Genomic DNA, 20028 nt, shown 5'->3' on the forward strand with positions numbered 1-20028 from the left:
ATGAAGGGGAAACATGATCTAAATGAAGGGGAGACTTACATCAAAATAACCATTAAAGCAATGTTAAGTGGTGAAGGACAGGGTAGACACTTTTGGGTGCTGAGTGAGTAGTGGTGGTGGGGCACCACCATGGATGCTCAGTGGGACTACGCTTCATGTTTATGGATGAGCCCCAGACTGCAACTGGCTCCCTGCTGGCCCCCTGCTGGGGAATGATCATGGGCAGCGTGCCTCCTGGTGCGCTCATCACAGTGCTGCTAATTCATGGTGCTGTAAGGCTGTGGAAGGCTGCTCTCCTCTGGGATGACTGGGATTAGCCTAGCATACATACAGTGAGGGAAAAAAGTATTTGATCCCCTGCTGATTTTGTACGTTTGCCCACTGACAAAGAAATGATCAGTCTATAATTTTAATGGTAGGTTTATTTGAACAGTGAGAGACAGAATAACAACAAAAAAATCCTGAAAAACGCATATCAAAAATGTTAAAAATTGATTTGCATTTTAATGAGGGAAATAAGTATTTGACCCCTCTGCAAAACATGACTTAGTACTTGGTGGCAAAACCCTTGTTGGCAATCACAGAGGTCAGACATTTCTTGTAGTTGGCCACCAGGTTTGCACACATCTCAGGAGGGATTTTGTCCCACTCCTCTTTGCAGAGCTTCTCCAAGTCATTAAGGTTTCGAGGCTGACGTTTGGCAACTCGAACCTTCAGCTCCCTCCACAGATTTTCTATGGGATTAAGGTCTGGCGACTGTCTAGACCACTTCAGGACCTTAATGTGCTTCTTCTTGAGCCACTCCTTTGTTGCCTTGGCCGTGTGTTTTGGGTCGTTGTCATGCTGGAATACCCATCCACGACCCATTTTCAATGCCCTGGCTGAAGGAAGGAGGTTCTCACCCAAGATTTGACGGTACATGGCCCCGTCCATTGTCCCTTTGATGCGGTGAAGTTGTCCTGTCCCCTTAGCAGAAAAACACCCCCAAAGCATGTTTCCACCTCCATGTTTGATGGTGGGGATGGTGTTCTTGGGGTCATAGGCAGCATTCCTCCTCCTCCAAACATGTCGAGTTGATGCCAAAGAGCTCCATTTTGGTCTCATCTGACCACAACACTTTCACCCAGTTGTCCTCTGAATCGTTCAGATGTTCATTGGCAAACTTCAGACGGGCATGTATATGTTCTTTCTTGAGCAGGGGGACCTGGCGGGCGCTGCAGGATTTCAGTCCTTCATGGCGTAGTGTGTTACCAATTGTTTTCTTGGTGACTATGGTCCCAGCTGCCTTGAAATCATTGACAAGATCCTCCCGTGTAGTTCTGGGCTGATTCCTCACCGTTCTCATGATCATTGCAACTCCACGAGGTGAGATCTTGCATGGAGCCACAGGCCGAGGGAGATTGACAGTTCTTTTGTGTTTCCTCCATTTGCGAATAATCGCACCAACTGTTGTCACCTTCTCACCAAGCTGCTTGGCGATGGTCTTGTAGCCCATTCCAGCCTTGTGTAGGTCTACAATCTTGTCCCTGACATCCTTGGAGAGCTCTTTGGTCTTGGCCATGGTGGAGAGTTTGGAATCTGATTGATTGATTGCTTCTGTGGACAGTGTCTTTTATACAAGTAACAAGCTGCGATTAGGAGCACTCCCTTTAAGAGTGTGCTCCTAATCTCAGCTCGTTACCTGTGTAAAAGACACCTGGGAGCCAGAAATCTTTCTGATTGAGAGGGGGTCAAATACTTATTTCCCTCATTAAAATGCAAATCGATTTATAACATTTTTTACATGCGTTTTTCTGGATTGTTTTGTTGTTATTCTGTCTCTCACTGTTCAAATAAACCTACCATTAAAATTATAGACTGATCATTTCTTTGTCAGTGGGCAAACGTACAAAATCAGCATGGGATCAAATACTTTTTTCCCTCACTGTAGGCATACTGGGATTAGTACTCAACTGCTCATGCCCACTGTGTCTGTTGTGTCTCTCTCAACCTCAGTTCAAACATCTACTTTTCTAACTTAAAAGCTATATGTACGGTTTCTCTTTCTCTCAGGATGGCAGTGTTGTTCAAGTGTATGGCATAGCGTGACAAGGTCCCTGTATTGTAGTCATGCCCCTGTGGGTCAGTGTCGCGGAAACGTTACAATCTATCATCCTGGCATAGTTGTTTCCTCCTTCCATTACCTCATCACTCCTTCCAAATCCCCATCTGCTTCCCATTCCACCACATATTTATGTATGTATGGTCTTAGCTTCTCTCCCAGGGTGAAACAGCTGCACATCCAACAAGACACAGATCTGGGCTGCGTTCAGTTCGCAAACACGCAGTGCAACATTTAAAAAAAATGAAGCTGCTCACTGAGTGACCAGTTGAAAAACAGGGAGGTGTTGGGTTGGGGGTTCAAAATGCACTGCTGCCCTTTAAAGACATCACTCATTGTTTCAAGCCACACCTGCCACATTCACCAAATGGAGCAAATGTACCTCAAATCTGTTCAAGAAAGGACAAGAGCGTTTTGGGGAAACGTGTCATTCAGTCCAAATCGTTACGCAACGTAGAAAACATTCACTCGAACTGAAGGCACCTCAGATCTGCATTACTTACTAATTAAAGCTCTTGCATGTGGCTAGCTAGAGAGCATTCCCTTTCCCGCCCTCACTCAAATCTAACTTATAAAGCTTCAGCTGGGGCGAAGGCTGTTAGAATTAACTTTATTTTCAAAACATGCAAACAGTGACACAAAACAGAGGCCTCAGTCGTGGCATTTACAATCACAGAGTCTTTGAGCAGTGCTCTACTACTCGCTCTCTCTTGCTCGTTCTCTCAAACTGTCCCTCGTATTCTCAGTTATGAAGTCTAGTATTCAAGGCTGCAAACAGAAAGTCTACTCTGAGTTATTGAGACAGAAAGGGAATGAAGATATTGCAAAGTGAGAGAAAGTAGCAAGAGGCAAAACGGTCACTGCCAGGGACCATTTGTAATTAATTTAGATCAGAGGAGAACAGCTTAATGTCAGCAGCCAGCCAGTGTACGGGCATGTTAAATAAGAAGTGAAGTGCCCTGAGGATGTGCACTGTACACAGTGTAATCTCACATGCAGGCAAGAGACCGCTTACACAGTCGGAGACGGAGAGAGAGCGAGAGAAGGATGGAGATAAAAAGTACTAGTGCTTTGAGAACCTGATCAGACAAGACAAAGAAAGAGAGAGACTGGTAAATATTTCTCAATCACAGGCCTTTTTCTAGATTTATTCAAAGAGCTCAGGAGTTTATGATGTAAAAATAAGAGGAAAGCCTGCATGGATATTTCTTTGAAGATTTAATATACCATGAAAAGATCAAAACTACAAAGAAACTCAATAAACCTCGCAGTCCAGAGTATCAAAGCATTCAAGAAGAACCCAGCTGCTATAGCTGTACATACAGTATCAGTTCCATGTGAGACAACTTTTGATATACAGTACGTACACAAAATTCCTTCACATTGACAATCTGTTCCTGGATCATATTTGGAACATACAAAGTTTGGAACACACAAAGCCTATCATACTGCTACATACTGCAGTTCTACTCAGAGCCCTTTACAGAGCTGTGGCTCTTGTTCTACCTGCCCAGCCCGAGCCTTTGGTCTTGAGAAGTAACATCTCACCTTGGGAAAGCCTGGAAGCTACATGATCAGAGGGTGAAGTGAATAACAGGGGGGACAAGTAGCAAAGCCCATTAGACCTATAGGATCAGAGGGATCTGGTAATCTAGTCCAGACGTTGCCCCGAGGCTTTACCAGTTCTCAGGTCCTTCTCATGGGCCGTCCTATGAGTGTTGCTGTTTGATGTGGGGCTGCAGGTGTTTGCACAGCCTGGTCCTGTGAGCTGTGGTTAGGGCTGGCCTGCAGGGTCGGATTGGCTCCAGCTGCAGTAGGTACAGTAGCTATCCAGGGTCGTGTTCATTAGGGCACGCCGTAGCAAAACGCTTTGCAATGGAAAGCGAAAAAACAAACGTTTCTTATTGGACAAGTTCAGGTAGTCCCTCCCGGTTTCAGTCGGTTTTGGTGCCTAACGAATACACTCCAGCTCACCTCATCTCAGAGTTACAGCCCAAACTGTCTGTTTACACATATTAAAGGGGCTTTAGACAGAGGCTTTAAGGCTCAGCCCCATCAGAAGAGGTCAAGACAGAGCATCACTGAAAGCTACTTGGCAGTGGTTGGTTGGTTTCGATAAACACTTTTACATTTACATTTACATTTAAGTCATTTAGCAGACGCTCTTATCCAGAGCGACTTACAAATTGGTGCATTCACCTTATGATATCCAGTGGAACAACCACTTTACAATAGTACATCTATATCTTTTAAGGGCGGGTGTTAGAAGGATTACTTTATCCATTCCTAGGTATTCCTTAAAGAGGTGGGGTTTCAGGTGTCTCCGGAAGGTGGTGATTGACTCCGCTGTCCTGGCTTCGTGAGGGAGCTTGTTCCACCATTGGGGTGCCAGAGCAGCGAACAGTTTTGACTGGGCTGAGCGGGAACTGTGCTTCCTCAGAGGTAGGGAGGCGAGCAGGCCAGAGGTGGATGAACGCAGTGCCCTTGTTTGGGTGTAGGGCCTGATCAGAGCCTGAAGGTACGGAGGTGCCGTTCCCCTCACAGCTCCGTATGCAAGCACCATGGTCTTGTAGCGGATGCGAGCTTCAACTGGAAGCCAGTGGAGAGAGCGGAGGAGCGGGGTGACGTGAGAGAACTTGGGAAGGTTGAACACCAGACGGGCTGCGGCGTTCTGGATGAGTTGTAGGGGTTTAATGGCACAGGTAGGGAGCCCAGCCAACAGCGAGTTGCAGTAATCCAGACGGGAGATGTCAAGTGCCTGGATTAGGACCTGCGCCGCTTCCTGTGTGAGGCAGGGTCGTACTCTGCGAATGTTGTAGAGCATGAACCTACAGGATCGGGTCACCGCCTTGATGTTAGTGGAGAACGACAGGGTGTTGTCCAGGGTCACGCCAAGGTTCTTAGCACTCTGGGAGGAGGACACAATGGAGTTGTCAACCGTGATGGCGAGATCATGGAACGGGCAGTCCTTCCCCGGGAGGAAGAGCAGCTCCGTCTTGCCGAGGTTCAGCTTGAGGTGGTGATCCGTCATCCACACTGATATGTCTGCCAGACATGCAGAGATGCGATTCGCCACCTGGTTATCAGAAGGGGGAAAGGAGAAGATTAATTGTGTGTCGTCTGCATAGCAATGATAGGAGAGACCACGTGAGGATATGACAGAGCCAAGTGACTTGGTGTATAGCGAGAATAGGAGAGGGCCTAGAACAGAGCCCTGGGGGACACCAGTGGTGAGAGCACGTGGTGCGGAGACAGATTCTCGCCACGCCACCTGGTAGGAGCGATCTGTCAGGTAGGACGCAATCCAAGCGTGAGCCGCGCCGGAGATGCCCAACTCGGAGAGGGTGGAGAGGAGGATCTGATGGTTCACAGTATCAAAGGCAGCAGATAGGTCTAGAAGGATGAGAGCAGAGGAGAGAGAGTTAGCTTTAGCAGTGCGGAGAGCCTCCGTGACACAGAGAAGAGCAGTCTCAGTTGAATGACCAGTCTTGAAACCTGACTGATTTGGATCAAGAAGTTCATTCTGAGAGAGATAGCAGGAGAGCTGGCCAAGGACGGCACGTTCAAGAGTTTTGGAGAGAAAAGAAAGAAGGGATACTGGTCTGTAGTTGTTGACATCGGAGGGATCGAGTGTAGGTTTTTTCAGAAGGGGTGCAACTCTCGCTCTCTTGAAGACGGAAGGGACGTAGCCAGCGGTCAAGGATGAGTTGATGAGCGAGGTGAGGTAAGGGAGAAGGTCTCCGGAAATGGTCTGGAGAAGAGAGGAGGTGATAGGGTCAAGCGGGCAGGTTGTTGGGCGGCCGGCCGTCACAAGACGCGAGATTTCATCTGGAGAGAGAGGGGAGAAAGAGGTCAAAGCACAGGGTAGGGCAGTGTGATTGTGGAACACCAACCACCATCCCCATTCTGCATTGTGCAGTGCTCTATCCAGAGAGGTAATAACCTTAATGATAATAGTTAATGGGGGTATGGGGTACTATCTAGTCTGACACTACTAGAGTCAGTCACTATTTCATCTCTCTCACAGCCTCACTCCAAGCCCTCTGGGACTCGTATTGAGTGTGAGTGCACCTAAATCTTGACATACTACCCTCTGAATTACAGTCCTCTGCTGTACAATTAATCTGGGGGGAATTCAGCGGTGGTGAGCCTTCAGGCTTGTAGGATGTAAATGACATGCTTTCACCCCTCCACAGCAACATGGTATCATTCATAAGCCACAGAGAGTGAAGCTTTTGCGAAAATATAGGCAGCACGATAACACTTTGTCTTTCATTTACATTCATAAAGCGCTTCCCTGATGTATGACGCTGGTCAACTACATTCAAGATACTGTGCTTTGCTTTGTTTACTTAACGTAGCTCTGTTATCTTTCTGTTGTTTTTTTTACTTTTTTTTATTTTTACAAAAGATACACAAGTGTGCCCTTCAGACAGAAAAGGGAATTGGCCAAAGAACACTTTAGGGTATTGTGTTGTTGTGACTGCATACCAGACATAGAATTTTACACATACCTTAAAATCTTATCTGGGAATGAAAATCCACAAACAATAATGGCTAGAGTGATATTAAAAGTACCTAAGATACCAACGGTTAAACGACAACCACCGTGAAATATAGGAAGCATTAAATCTATGTCGATTTGAAAGGGTTATTAAAATAGAAGCTTTTGTGTGCTCACTTGTTTCATGTCTCGCAATGGAATGATCAGCAATAGGAGGAAGGGAACCAACAGAAAAGACAGACAGAACATTGAGGATCAAAAGCTTATAGGCCTACCCGAAGACCACATTGCACCCATATGCAAACATATACACTGGATCTGCAGTCAATCAGTTAGTATTGGATCCCACCTCTCTGCATATGGTGAGCTTATGGTGGTTGCTGTGGTTACACTCCCTTCCCCGTTTGCTTACCTCAGCCGTCAGAGCTGGTTGCTGTAATAGTATCATTCCCACTGTGTTGGTGTGAAGGGGAAGCATATCCCAGACTCCTCTCTACCTACGTAAAGGCATTTGGTGGCAGCAAACAGGGGTGTGTTTGTGTGTGTGTGCGTGCGTGCCTATGCGTGTGTGTGTGTAGTCTAACCCAGGGGGTTCATTCATTTTCTGAAGGGATGCCAGTCTCTCTCATCTTGCAGCACTTTGCCTGCCGAATACCTGTAATTGAACTTACCTTTGGGTAGCAAAGCCCAGCAGCTGTTTTTTATCTGACGCTGTAGATCCCCCATTTCCATTGACTTACTGCTCACCGTGTCCCTGCAGAGAGGTGGGTGTGCTGCACCCTCAGGCATCCTTCTACTGCTGTGTGTGTGTATTCTCTTCCAATCCACTTGTCTCCCAACTTCCACATTTCTCATGTTTCTGAGTCGACTTATGAGCGGCTGCCCATTTTTGAACGACTATTACATTCCATCCCTGCAAATCGGATTTCCGTTGAGCATACGTCTACATGCAAAGCTCCTCATTATTCATCCCCGGCCTTCCTTTAGTGTCACATCAGAAATAATTGACATAGACAGGGAGAGAGAGAGGGAGAGAAACAGGCTACCACCTACACAGCAGTGGTAATAAACACATCTTAAACTCTTCCTGTTGAAGGATTTCCTTCCTCCCTTTCACGTGAGAGAGGAGGATAGAAATGCATCTACGGTATAGCATACAGTCAGGTCCATAAATATTTGGACATTGACCAAGTTGTTATTGTTTTAGCTGTCTACCACAGCATATTGAAATTAAATAATGAATATGAGCTGAAAGTGCAGACTTTCAGCTTTAATTTGAGGGTATTTACATCCAAATCTGGTTAACGGTGTAGGAATTACAGCACTTTTTATATGTGGTCCGCCCCTTTTTAAGGGACCAAAAGTAATTGGACAATGGCTGCTCAGCTGTTGCATGGCCAGGCATCTGTTATTCCCTCATTAGTTCATTTACAAGTAAGCAGATAAAAGGTCTAGAGTTGATTTCAAGTGTGGCATTTGCATTAACCCTCAATATGAAGTCCAAAGAGCTGTCACTGCCAGTGAAGCAAGCCATCATTAGGTTTACAAATCTAAACAAACCCATCAGAGAGATAGCAAAAACATTAGGTTTGGCCAAATCAACTATTTGGTACATTCTTAAAAAGAAAGAACACACTGGTGAGCTCAGGAACACCAAAAGGCCCGGAAGACCAACGTAAAACAACTGTGGTGGATGACAGAATATTTATTTCCCTGGTGAAGAAAAACCCGTTCACAACAGTTGGCCAGATCAGGAACACTCTCCAGGAGGTAGGCATATCTGGGTCAAAGACAACAATCGAGAGAAGACTTCACCAGAGTAAATACAGAGGGTTTGCCACAAGATGTAAACCCATTGGTAAACCTCCAAAACAGGAAGTCCAGATTAGAGTTTGCCAAAAAAACATCTAAAAAAGCTTGTACAGTTCTGGAACAACATCCTATAGACAGATGAGACAAATATCAACTTGTACCAGAATGATGGGAAGAGAAGAGTATGGAGAAGGGAAGGAACTGCTCATGATCCGAAGCATACCACCTCATCTGTGACACATGGTGGAGGTAGGGTTATGGTGTGGTCATGTATGGCTGCCAATGGAACTGGTTCCCTTGGATTTATTGATGCTGTGACTGCTGACAAAAGCAGCAGGATGAATTCTGAAGTGTTTAGGGCTATATAATCTGCTTAGATTCAGCCAAATGCTTCAAAACTCATTGGAAGGCGCTTCACAGTGCAGATGGACAATGACCCGAAGCATACTGCGAAAGCAACCCAATACATTTTTAAGGCAAAGAAGTGGAATGTTCTGCAATGGCCAAAATCACCTGACCTGAATCCAATTGAGCATGCATTTAACTTGCTGAAGGCAAAACTGAAGGCAAAATGCCCCAAGAACAAGCAGGAACTGAAGACAGCTGCAGTAAAGGCCTGACAGAGCATCACCAGGGAACAAACCCAGCATCTGGTGATGTCTATGGGTTCCATACTTCAGGCAGTCATTGACTGCAAAGGATTTGCAACCAAGTATTAAAACTCACAATTTTATGATTATGTTAGTTTATCCAATTACTTTCGAGCCCCTAACATTGGCAACTGTTAAATTCAGTTATCCCCTGCCTCTCATATCCACTGTGATCGAACAGATGCACGGTGCTCAGTACTTTACCAAATTGGATTTACGCAGTGCCTATAACCTGGTGCGCATCAGAGAGGGGGATGAATGGAAGACCGCCTTCAGCACCGGGCACTATGAATACAGGGTAATTCCCTACGGCATGACAAATGCACCCTTGGTGTTTCAATCCTTCATTAACGAGGTGTTTAGAGACATGTTGGGTCGCTGTGTAGGGGTGTACATAAACGACATCTTGGTGTACTCCACTACACGCGAGCAACATTTCTCTCATGTCAGGTCCGTTTTGGAGAGTCTGACAGGGCATCACCGTTTTGGAGAGGCTGACAGGGAGGTCTCCTTCCTGGGCCATCGGATATCCACCGCGGGAGTGGAGATGGAAGGGCAGAGGGTCAGTGCAGTATGGTCGTGGCCTGTTCCATCCAACATAAAGGCGGTGCCTTGCTTCCTAGGTTTTGCCAACTATTTCAGGTGCTTCATTAGGGGTTTCAGCGCAGGGGTGGCCCCTCTCACCTCCCTCCTGAAGGGAGGTCCTAGACAGCTGTGTTGGACTGATGAGGCCAACGAAGCCTTCCATGCGCTCAAGGAACGTTTTACAAACACACCTGTTCTAGCTCATCCTGACCCGTCTCTGCCCTTCATCATGGAGGTGGATGCCTCCAAGGTTGGAGTAGGGACTGTTCTCTCCCAATGCACTGGATCGCCACCTAAACTCCATCCATGCGCCTTCTACTCATGGAAGCTGTCTCCCGCGGAGCGGAATTATGACGTGGGGGATCGTGAGTTGCTGGCCGTCAAGAAGGAGCTGAAAACATGGCAGCACTGGCTGGAGGGTGCTCAACACCCATTCCTTGTTTGGATAGACCACCGGAACCTAGAGTATATTCGAGCAGCGAGGAGGCTGAACCTGCATCAGGCCAGGTGGGCTCTATTCTTTGCCTGGTTTGATTTTACCCTCTCCTACCGGTCGGGATCTAAGAACGTCAAGGCTGATGTGTTGTCCCGGGTGTATGACACAGAGGATCGGAGGGAGAAAGTGACACCCATTGTTCCCCTGTTCTGCATTGTGGCTGCTCACTGTCCCGAGGGGCGTACCTACGTCCCCTCTGATGTGCAGGACCGTCTCCTCGCCTGGACACACACAGCACCTGTGTCGGGGCACCTGGGTATAGGCCATACTATCGACTGTCTCTCTGCCAAGTACTGGTGGCCCACCTTGGCCCAAGATGTCCGGGTTTACGTCTCTTCCTGCTCCACCTGCGCACAGAGCAAGACACAGAGACACCTCCCCTATGGCAAATTCCACACGCTGCCGGTTCCACAATGACCCTGGTCCTATCGCTCCGTGGACTTTGTCACAGACCTTGCCCCCTCGTAGGGGCACACCACCATCCTAGTTGTTGTGGACCGGTTTTCCAAAGCCTGTCGTTTGATTCCTCTGCCTGGTCTCCCTATGGCCATGCAGACCGTGGAGGCTCTCTTCTCTCACATCTTCTGGCACTACGGGATCCCAGAGGACATCGTGTCTGACCGTAGTCCTCAGTTCACCTCCCGTGTCTGGAAGGCCTTCATGGAACGACTGGGGGCGACGGTCAGCCTCACCTCCGGGTACCGTCCCCAATCTAATGGGCAGGTGGAAAGGGTAAATCAGGAACTGGGTAGGTACCTTCGTAGTTAAAGGTCAGGACCGGCCGGGGGAGTGGGCTGCGTTTCTGCACAAAACTCCCTCCATCACTCCGTCACTCCTCCACTAACCTCACTTTCAGTGTGTTCTAGGCTATCAGCCGGCCCTGGCACCCTGGCACCGGAGTCAGACCGATGCTCCTGCGGTGGATGATTGGCTCCGGCGCGCCGAGGAGGTATGGAACACAGCACACACCCGTCTCCAGCATGTCGTCCTCCGGCAGAAGGGGCAGACCGATCGTCACTGCAGTGTGGCCCCGGTCTTTCACCCCGGTGACAGGGTCTGGCTTTCTATGAAGGACCTGCCCCTTCGCCTGCCCTGCTGGAAGCTGAGCCCGAGGTTTGTGGGGCAGTTCCAAGTCCTGAGGAGAGCCAATGAGGTGACATACAGCTCCCCGTCAATTACCGTATCTCACCCTCATTTCATGTATCTCTCCTCAGGCCGGTGGCAGCTGGTCCCTTGGCTAGTGCTGGACCCCACGACACACCTCCCCCTCCCATGGACGTCGAGGGGGCCCCCAGCATACTCCGTCCTCAGCCTGTTGGACTCATGGCGTCATGGGGGGTCTCTCCAGTACCTGGTCGACTGGGAGGGATACGGTCCCGAAGAGCAGTGCTGGGTTCTGATGCGGGACATCCTGGACCATTCTCTCATTCAGGACTTCCACAGGCGTCGTCCCGACCGACCCGGGATGTCGTCCCGACCGATCATTACACACCCTTGGTTCCAATCCCCACTCTATCCACTTCCTCTGTAATTTGTTTTTGTCGGTCATTGTAAATGTTGCTTGTTTCCCTGAGAGAAATCTATCCTACTATTTCCTGAGTACTTTGTTATTTTGCACTTTGGGTTTTGTCCCGCTTTTATATAGTGCTTTAATATATTCTGTAGTTCTAAACCTGCGACTGCCTCCTGCCTACTGCCTACTTGTGACAGTAGAGAGCTTTTGCAAGTGCAGCTGCATTATGGTGGGCATGGATCTAGGTCTAGGATATGAACTTTCATGTCCGGGGACGTTCTGAGAGAAGGCTTTCCTCCGGCCCATTCCATTTACAATGCACTCACCCAACAGCTGACCTAGACCTAGATGAACAAACTGCTCTATCATTATGTTAAAAAAAAATATTAAAGAGATAAGCTCAATAATCAACCCATGATTACCATTCCTTAGAATGTGAAGAACCAAAACAGCTCAGACACTGTATTGTCTAAACTGGGAAGAGTTGAATACTTAAACACCTGAGGTATAACTACCTCAAGGGTCAGATCATTGTAATATTACAATATGTCTGCGGTGGATGAAGTGAAACAACCGGTGGGGTATACCCCAATGCAGGATCAATGAATTAGCAAGTTAACTAAATATTCTGAAATAACTTTTATTTTTGGGGAAAAATAAGCTTGAAATGGGCATGGTCTAATTGACTCAACATATCTAAGCGTAGCTTTCTTAATGAACCAGAAAATCTATAGTTATTCCTGATTATTCCTCATTGATCCTGCTTTGTAGTATACCCCTTTGATGAAGTACAAAGCCCCGTAAACCACTGTAGGATTCTGAGTATCGGTGTATCTCTTTTTATCTCTTTTACCCATGCAGTGAATTCCTCTGGAGGGTACAGAACAGACAGTGCTTTCACCAGGCTCCACCTGGATTGTGTGTGTGTGTGGTGGGATTGGTCTATCCCTGCTGTTGACAGGGAGCCAAGGAGATAGCTCTGCTCTACACTCACATCTCACATTCCTGCCAAATGACTAGTTAATGCTGGGAGCACTGAGACTGAGAAGGGGCATTGTACTGACACCTTCCTGGTCTCATTGCGAAGTATGATCCACCTGCCTCTAAACAAGATATCTGTAAGAGGAGAAAAAGAGAGCTTTTTAGGATATGAACTTTCATGACCGGGGACGTTCTGAGAGCAAGCTTTCCTCTGGTCCATTCCATTTACAATACACTCACCCAACAGCTGACCTAGACAGATATTGGATTGTCACACCCTGATCAGTTTCACCTGTCCTCGTTATTATCTCCACCCCCTCCAGGTGTCGCTTGTTTTCCCCAGTGTATTTATCCCCGTGTTTCCTGTCTCTCAGTGCCAGTTTGTCTTGTATGTTTCCAAGTCAACCAGTGGTTTTCCCGTTCTCCTGCTTTTTTGCATTCTGCCTGTTTCTGGACTTTGTACCTGCCTGCCTGACCATTCTGCCTGCCTTGACCACGGGCCTGTCTGTCACGCTGTACCTCCTGTACTCTGATCTGGGTTTGACCTTTTTGCCTGTCCACAACCATTCTCTTGGATTAATAAACGTTGTAAAACTCCAACCATCTGCCTCCTGTGTCTGCATTTGGGTCTCGCCTTGTGCCTTGATATTGGATACCATTTGGACCACATATCTTGTACACAAAAGCAATTATGATACACTACTACCGTGTTCTGTAACTCATCAAGCATAAAACAAACTAGGAGATTGAGTTAGAGTTTTTCTGCATGATTTCAGCTGAGCTCAGGGAAAAATCAACCCAATCCCAAACAATCATCACATGATATACACTCATGACGTGACAGGACTGTTGGGGGGGAAAGAGAAAGTGTTGACAACTGATGTCTTACTCTCTCTCTCTTACCTTATTTAACTCAGCCTGCCCTTTATAGAATGGGTCCTGAAATGACTTAGTAATGCCTGTGTTGTGAGAAGATTGATGGCATCTTGTGAAGTAGAGTTAGGCGACTCTCCTCTCCTCAGGACTCTTACTGTATCCACTCCCATATGCAGCAAGATTGATGGGTGAATTTGTGGCAGTGAATCAAAGATCAGAAACTACTATGCATATCACGATACATGTATGCACAAAATGAGTGTCTTGAGGCAGCATGGCATCAGTTTGAGTCAGATTCATGAATGTTGCCTTATGCTATTAGACCTTGGTGCTGCTCATACTGCTTAAATGTAGTGGCTACATAGGAAAATGATAACCTGAACTGACACTAACCAGGGAATACCTAGATGTCAGAGAATAACAGCTGCAGAGGAGGACTGAGTTCCATATGGTACCCTATTCCCACTTTTGTCCAGAGCCCAATGGGGCACAGTCTCACTATATAGGGAATAGGGTGCCATTTGGTACTCAAACGAGGTCTCTCTTGTTTCCGTTTTCTGTAAACGGCAGATCCTGCATAACTAAAACCTCTAAAATGCACCAGTCACATATGGCTAAAGGGGCCATACTACAAAAACATGAAATGTGGTATCAGCACATTTCAACCAGATGACATTGGCCTAGAACACATGTCAAACTCCAGTCCTCAAGGGCTGTGTGTCTGCGGGTTTTCGCTCCTTCCTTGTATATGATTGATCAACTAAGGTAATTGATTAATTAGGAACTCCCCTCACCTGGTTGTGTAGGTCTTAATTGGACCCAAACTGAAAGCAAATAATAAAAAACAGCATACACACGGTCTTCCTGGAATTGAGTTTGACACCCCTGCGGCTTAGACGATAAATCTGACAATAGAACTCATGCTAAGATACTTGTTGGGTCAGGTCTGTAAAGCATGTGCAATTGTATATCTGATACATCACAAGACAAAACTGTCACAACAGAGAAGAGTACACATTGACTTGGAGATCACATGGACTTCATCACTGATTCTTCAGTCACTTTTTAGCTTGTTTTTCTTGCTCTCCCATCTCACATGTCTTTATTCGTTGCCTCTGAGAAGAGGATTTGCAGCCTTCACCACTACCACCTAATTAAAGGCTCTGTGAAGGATCATCTCCGTCTCCATTCCCATCTCTGTCTCTGCTACGCTAATAATGAAAATGATGAGAAATTTTTATAGCTCCGGATAATTTTTATAGCTCTCTCTCGCTCTTTCTCTCTCTCTCTGTCTCTCTGTCTGTCTCTCTCTCTCTGACGCAAACGATGCTACTCCATCTCCCCAGCAAACTAAACTCCCCACAACTGCTGCTTCTCAGAGAGGATCAACAGAGAAACAAGAAATACACCAGCAGCGAGTTACCCTGCGTCTGAACTCTGATTCATCTTGTCTTCAACAGAATTATAGATGAGAATATTAATAAGAGTGATTACCACCAGAGCCTACTGTGATGTTCAACAGATCCTGGTTCGATCCGGGGCTGTATCACAATCGGCCGTGATCGGAAGTCCCATAGAGCTGCACACAATTGGCCCAGCGTCTTCAGGGTTAGGGGAGGGGTTGGCCCTGGTAGGCCGTCATTGTAAAATAAGAATTTGTTCTTAACTGACTTGCCTAGTTAAATGAAGGTTAAATCAAAATAAAGTGTGACCTCTTTAGTGATTTTTTTGTTTCTGCACGTGGAACACTGTTATGCCATAGTTTGCTCTGAAGTGCATGGGCAAGATCAGGCTTCACCAGAAAGCCGTGAGAGTCTGACTTTCCTCACTTTAACAGTCTTTCCTCACTTCTCTTGCATATGTAACCTACCGTGGCTGTCAAAGCAGACAGTAGCTCCACATAAAAGGAGCTGGTCTTTCTTCTCTTTGTGTTAACCCACACTCCAGAGAGACAGCAAGGGTTTGGATTCAGTCTGACTGAGCCTCCACAGACAGATGACATTAAGTCTCCCCCCCCTCTCTCTCCCTCTGCTCTTCATAATCTGTTGAGTTGTTGTGGGGAATTCAACACAGAACTGGCCATAGATCATACTCCTTCTCTCAGACTTCAGTTGTTACAGCTTGTGTACTATGTTAAAACTCGTAAAAGTGTTTTGGAATATAATTATATCATGCTTCTGTCCCCCTTCGAAACATGCTTCATCAAATGGCTGTCTAATGTCATGTACTTGTTTATGAAGGAGGAAGTCTCAGTTATTGTTTGTCCAGCAATGCTCACCTCTATGACCCTCTATGAACCCTATAAACCTGTATAACCTTTTATGTCTCCCTATGAACTCTTGGTTCATAACAACTGTCCTTAAAGCCCCTGTTTGTTGATATGTCACATCCTTAGGGTTTGTCACAAGGCAGTTACTCAAAATGTACTTTGCTTACATAACACTGCAGTTGATTTCTATCCTGTCTAAATAGCAAACTGGATTTCAGGCTATACTTTCCTCATCTCTCAATGGTGTATTTGTCTGAAAGCCTCTGGCAAACATGGGAAAATCCCAGACCGGTAATGGAACTTACATAACATGGAAAAATACATAATAAAACATATTGAAAGGACTTTAACATTCTTTTATGCAAATTCTCAAAAGAACGAGGGTCAGGATAGTTACGAGCTTTAGGGCCCTTAATTAGTATATAGTCTATAAAGGGTTATAACAAGTCAACCAAGTCAAAGGCTCTTTGACAGAGTCCAAGTGTCTCCTCTGGCTCTTTTCCTTACACTTTGATCAGCAAATGATTAATGGCTAATGTGAAGATTAAGACTCATGGTTTGAGATATAAAAGAGGAGAGGAATGAGGGGAAGAGTGTAGTGTTCTATTTGAATAGAGGAATAACGGAATGATCAGGCCCCGAGAGGACAACACATGTGTAGTCCAAGTGACTATAAAAATGTCCTGACTAAACATGTACAACCTGCATGTCAAAACAGCCATCGTGTTCTCCGAGTGACAGAACGTGTGCAATCTGCTCGTTACAACTATACCATTATGATGTCTTCGTAATCACTGAACCACATGGCTTAAGCAAATTCCCATCCCTATCATCATTGTTTGCGGAGAATAAAGCAGCCTCAAGCTCAGTGAAAAAAAAAGCACAGTCTCTCTTCTCTTTTCGGAACGAGCTCAGCTGATGTCGCTGGAGATGAAAGTCAATGGATTAATCTACTGAAGAAATAAAAAGAGAGATTTAAATATCCCCACATTCATTCATGACCACCGACATAATCCATAAGAAGAGGGGGCTGAGAAAGCAAGATTATTAAATATGTAAGACCTGGATGGATAAACAAAAGAGAGAGTACAGTATATAAATGTGGATAAGTAGGTCTTTATTTTACAGTAGGTTAGGAATGAATGCGTGAGAGAGAGAAACAGCAAAACAGAAAGAGTTTTATATATGTGAGTGGGTGGGAAATGACGCAGGGAAAACTAGGGCAACAAAATAACACAGTCAATTGGAATTATCTTTTTCTGTAGCTCCCCTGTCTGTCTCTGCTTGAGTCAGAGAGAAATAGGTGAGGAAATGTTTTAACATGAGTTTTTGTGACTCTCACTGGAGCTACCTGAGGAGGCAGTTTAATAAATGGCCACTTTTTACCAGCCATGTACTTGACTATATAGAGAAACATAAAGTATATACAATTATACTCCTATGGAGTCATTAGAAATACTTACCACCTGAAGTAGACCTATTAGAGAAATCAAGCTATTTAAATCTACTAGGAAATTCAGTTAAAGATGAAGAAGTAGAAGAAGAGAAAAAGGGCATTGAGGGCAGAAACTAGTACTCAACTCCAACATCTAATGGGCTCCTTATAGCAGAATAACAGCACTCTCCCGGCAGACATACCTCCGGGGCCTTTCAGTCCTCACTCCTGAAAGTGAGTGCATCTCCTCTACATGCCCCCATAGATACATGTGTTCACTGACATCCCCTTTCTTTGCCCTGCTGTAAGGGCAGGGCAAGGCAAGCCTACCAAGGGGAAATGGCACGGCCGGGATGGAGGATGGAGTCTGTGTGTTAGGAGATGAGAGTTAAAAGCCTCTGTGAGAGGCAGTGAAGAGAGTATGGATGACAGGTGAAAGGATGTGAGAGGAGACAGGAGCAGAGTGTGTGCACTTCAGGACGAGTTTGTGGGAGAAAGAGAGAGGAGAGAGAGGAGAGAGGAGAGAGAGAGAGCAAGAGAGAGAGAGAAAGTGTGTCAAAAATGTGCACTAGATGTGCACTAGAGGGCTGCCTTCACACCACTCTCACTCAGATACGAGTGTAGCAAAGTTGTGTGATGGAATGTGAGGGAAGCGATAGCTCCTGAATATTTCAGGAAGTGAGAATGAGTGCCCGAGTCCAATCCCTAGCTGGGTAGTGTCCCAAATGGCACCCTATTCCCTATATAGTGCACTACTTCTAACCAGAGCCCTATAGGTCCTGGTCAAAAGTAGTGCACTAAATAGTCAATCGGGTGCCATTTGGGACTCAGCCATGGTATCCTACAGTAGTTTATCCTAGAGGAACCACTCCTTTAGAGATCCAGAATTCCCTTTCATGTTGTATTTAATTGGCTGTGGTGTCTTACTTTAGACTGTAACCCAATAGCTACAGTCCAGGAGGAATAAGCATTTAGTACACTAATGTTATGGTTGTACATAGTTTTAAATAGATGTATTGTGATTGCAATGCCAAATGACAAGCATTGTGTTTTTCAATTGGCATGCATGAGTATGAAGGAAAACATGTTATCACATTGCTATTTCAATCTAGAAACTTAATAACCCATTGTAAACAACAGCTTCACAACCCAAATGTATATATGCAATTTGAAGATGACAATAGGGGTTTTAAATGCTGTTTGTGCAAGACATTGCATAACCACCACAATAATAGTGGATATCACTTTGACTGTAATCTTGTAGTATATAATGGCAAACAAAACAATATCTCTTTGGTTTTCAAAAGAACACACAATATTGTCGACTAAGTCAGGTTAAGAAAGCTATATTACCTCCCTTTGCAACCTGCACAGTACAAAAATGTCCTGTTCTTTTTACGGTAACTTACTGCCAGCCAGTTGTCTGTAAGTTACCGTAAAAAAGGTACTGTATGTTACCATACCGTATTTTACGCTATCCATACTGTTTCTGTAATTGATTTACAGTACCAATAATTATATTGTAGTCGCTTTACAATAACAAATACTGTTATGGTAATCTTTGGTACCGTTGTTTTACTTTAAGTGCCAGAGAGTTACTGTAAAATCTGAACAACAGCACACAGTACACTATTGTAAAATGTACTGTATTATACTGTAAAAACGTAAATTCTACTTTAATTGTAATGAATGAATGGATTAATTAATTTAATGAATTGAGGGGAGGTCAGGCTTGTATTTTACAGTATTTTACAGTAATTACTTGGGATTGGTGCAAGCATTGTTGGCTGCTAGCTAATGTGTTTTCATTTTACAGCATACAAATATGTATTAGGGCTGTCAAATGATAAAAACATGTAATCAAGTTAATTGCAGAATTTGCTGTGATTAATCGCGATTAATTGCAAATTCAGAATTTGCTCAAAGCGAGCTGTAATTCAAGATTTTTTATACAAAAATCTTTACAAGAATATTGATGTCTTAAATTTGTCTGAAGTAATAGTTGGCAACATTTTTTAAATTGAGGAAGCATACTTTCTTTAACCTCAATGTCAACTTGTTTTTACATGGCATTGTACATTTTTGATGCTTTCAGTGTATTTTCAACAATTTCAGACAATGTGATTCATTAAAAGGTGCACAAAAATGACAAAACCTCCTAAGGGATGATGCCAACAGGCTGAACAAAATCATCAAGAAGGCTGGATCTGTCATCGGCACCCACCAGGAAAATCTAGAGCCCATCCTGGATAATCGGATCCTCAAGAAGCTCAGGCAATGCGTCAATACAGCACTAAGATCGAATCGTACTACACCGGCTCCGACGATTGTCGGATGTGGCAGGGCTTGCAAACTATTACATACTACAAACGGAAGCACAGGCGAGAGCTGCCGAGTGACACAAGCCTACCAGACGAGCTAAATTACATCTATGCTCGCTTCGAGGCAAGAAACACTGAAACATGCATGAGAGGATCAGCTGTTCCGGACGACTGTGTGATCATGCTCTCCGCAGCTGATGTGAGTAAGACCTTTAAACAGGTCAACATTCACAAGGCCGCAGGGCCAGATGGATTACCAGGACGTGTTCTCCGAGCATGCGCTGACAAACTGGCAAGTGTCTTCACTGACATTATCAACCTCTCTCTGTCAGAGTCTGTAATACCAACATGTTTCAAGCAGACCACCATAGTCCCTGTGCCCAAGAACACTAAGGTAACCTGCCTAAATGACTACCGACCCGTAGCACTCACGACGGTAGCCATGAAGTGCTTTGAAAGGCCGGTCATGGCTCACATCAAAACCA

Source organism: Salmo salar, chromosome ssa17 (genome assembly GCF_905237065.1).
Source record: "Salmo salar chromosome ssa17, Ssal_v3.1, whole genome shotgun sequence".
NCBI lineage: Eukaryota > Metazoa > Chordata > Actinopteri > Salmoniformes > Salmonidae > Salmo > Salmo salar.